The sequence below is a fragment of the Carassius auratus genome, unplaced genomic scaffold, assembly GCF_003368295.1.
Source record: "Carassius auratus strain Wakin unplaced genomic scaffold, ASM336829v1 scaf_tig00042749, whole genome shotgun sequence".
NCBI lineage: Eukaryota > Metazoa > Chordata > Actinopteri > Cypriniformes > Cyprinidae > Carassius > Carassius auratus.
The window spans coordinates 2,501-5,000 of NW_020526732.1; the positions used below are offsets into that span (position 1 = coordinate 2,501).

Here is a 2,500-nt window from a genome sequence, read left to right on the forward strand (position 1 = left end):
TAACAAGGCCCAAACCTCCTAATATTCAGAGATCGGCCATTGACTCTTTTTTTTTTGCAAGATTATTATATAATTCATGAAAAATATCCACAAAGTTTAAAGCACCTGGTATTCCCAGGCAGTCTCCCATCCATGTACTAACAAGGCCCAAACCTGCTAATATGCAGAGATCGGCCATTGACTCTATGTTTTGGCAAAATTGTTCTATACTAAGTGAAAAATATCCAAATAGCTTACAGCACCTGGTGTTCCCAGGCGGTCTCCCATCCAAGTACTAACCAGGCCCAAACCTGCTTAGCTTCCGAGATCAGACGAGATAAGGCATAGCCAGGTTGGTATGGCCGTAAGCGAAGACTGCTCCGAAGAGAGGGCTATTTAAAGTTCAGCCAATCTACTGGCCAGTACATTATATAAGTAGGAAAGAAAACCCAAAAGCTTAAAACGCCTGGTATTCCTAGGCGGTCTCTCATCCAAGTACTAACCAGACCTAAACCTGCTAAGATTCAGAGATCTGGCATTGACTCTTTTTTTTTTTTTTTTTTTTTTTTGCAAGATTATTATATAATTCGTGAAAAATATCCAAAAAGTTTAAAGCACCTGGTATTCCCAGGCAGTCTCCCATCCATGTACTAACAAGGCCCAAACCTGCTAATATTCAGAGATCGGCCATTGACTCTTTTTTTTTGCAAGATTATTATATAATTTATGAAAAATATCCACAAAGTTTAAAGCACCTGGTATTCCCAGGCAGTCTCCCATCCATGTGCTAACCAGGCCCAAACCTGCTAACATTCAGAGAACGGCCATGTTTTGGCAAAATTGTTCTATACTAAGTGAAAATTTTCCAAAAAGCTTACAGCACCTGGTATTTCAAGGCGGTCTCCCATCCAAGTACTAACCAGACCTAAACCTGCTAATATGCAGAGATCGGGCATTGACTCTTTTTTTTTTGCAAGATTATTATATAATTCGTGAAAAATATCCGAAAAGTTTAAAGCACCTGGTATTCCCAGGCAGTCTCCCATCCATGTACTAACAAGGCCCAAACCTGCTAATATTCAGAGATCGGCTATTGACTCTTTTTTTTGCAAGATTATTATATAATTTGTGAAAAATATCCAAAAAGTTTAAAGCACCTGATATTCCCAGGCAGTCTCCCATCCATGTACTAACAAGGCACAAACCTGCTAATATGCAGAGATCGGCCATTGACTCTATATTTTGGCAAAAATTGTTCTATACTAAGTGAAAAATATCCAAATAGCTTACAGCACCTGGTATTCCCAGGCGGTCTCCCATCCAAGTACTAACCAGGCCCAAACCTGCTTAGCTTCCGAGATCAGACGAGATAAGGTATAGCCAGGTTGGTATGGCCGTAAGCGAAGACTGCTCCGAAGAGAGGGCTATTTAAAGTTCAGCCAATCTACTGGCCAGTACATTATATAAGTAGGAAAGAAAACCCAAAAGCTTAAAACGCCTGGTATTCCTAGGCGGTCTCTCATCCAAGTACTAACCAGACCTAAACCTGCTAAGATTCAGAGATCTGGCATTGACTCTTTTTTTTTTTTTTTTTTTTTTTTGCAAGATTATTATATAATTCGTGAAAAATATCCAAAAAGTTTAAAGCACCTGGTATTCCCAGGCAGTCTCCCATCCATGTACTAACAAGGCCCAAACCTGCTAATATTCAGAGATCGGCCATTGACTCTTTTTTTTGCAAGATTATTATATAATTCATGAAAAATATCCACAAAGTTTAAAGCACCTGGTATTCCCAGGCAGTCTCCCATCCATGTACTAACCAGGCCCAAACCTGCTAATATTCAGAGATCGGCCATGTTTTGGCAAAATTGTTCTATACTAAGTGAAAATTTTCCAAAAAGCTTACAGCACCTGGTATTTCGAGACGGTCTCCCATCCAAGAACTAACCAGACCTAAACCTGCTAATATGCAGAGATCTTGCATTGACTCTTTTTTTTTGCAAGATTATTTATATAATTCGTGAAAAATATCCACAAAGTTTAAAGCACCTGGTATTCCCAGGCAGTCTCCCATCCATGTACTAACAAGGCCCAAACCTGCTAATATTCAGAGATCGGCTATTGACTCTTTTTTTTTGCAAGATTATTATATAATTCATGAAAAATATCCAAAAAGTTTAAAGCACCTGGTATTCCCAGGCAGTCTCCCATCCATGTACTAACAAGGCCCAAACCTGCTAATATTCAGAGATCGGCCATTGACTCTTTTTTTTGCAAGATTATTATATAATTCATGAAAAATATCCACAAAGTTTAAAGCACCTGGTATTCCCAGGCAGTCTCCCATCCATCTACTAACAAGGCCCAAACCTGCTAATATTCAGAGACCGGCCATTGACTCTTTTTTTTTTGCAAGATTAATATATAATTCATGAAAAATATCCACAAAGTTTAAAGCACCTGGTATTCCCAGGCAGTCTCCCATCCATGTACTAACAAGGCCCAAACCTGCTAATAT

The 2,500-nt window shown here is 39.0% G+C and overlaps 2 non-coding genes across 2 annotated transcripts; both read right to left on the reverse strand.

Moving 5' to 3' along the window:
* Positions 1 to 230: 230 nt before the first annotated feature.
* LOC113086114 (5S ribosomal RNA) lies at positions 231 to 349 on the reverse strand. The gene has a single exon (XR_003284643.1). It is a non-coding gene; the product is annotated as a 5S ribosomal RNA (ribosomal RNA).
* Positions 350 to 1,262: 913 nt separating this feature from the next.
* Positions 1,263 to 1,381, reverse strand: LOC113086127 (5S ribosomal RNA). Its single transcript, XR_003284656.1, has one exon. It is a non-coding gene; the product is annotated as a 5S ribosomal RNA (ribosomal RNA).
* Between the last annotated feature and the right edge of the window lie 1,119 nt (positions 1,382 to 2,500).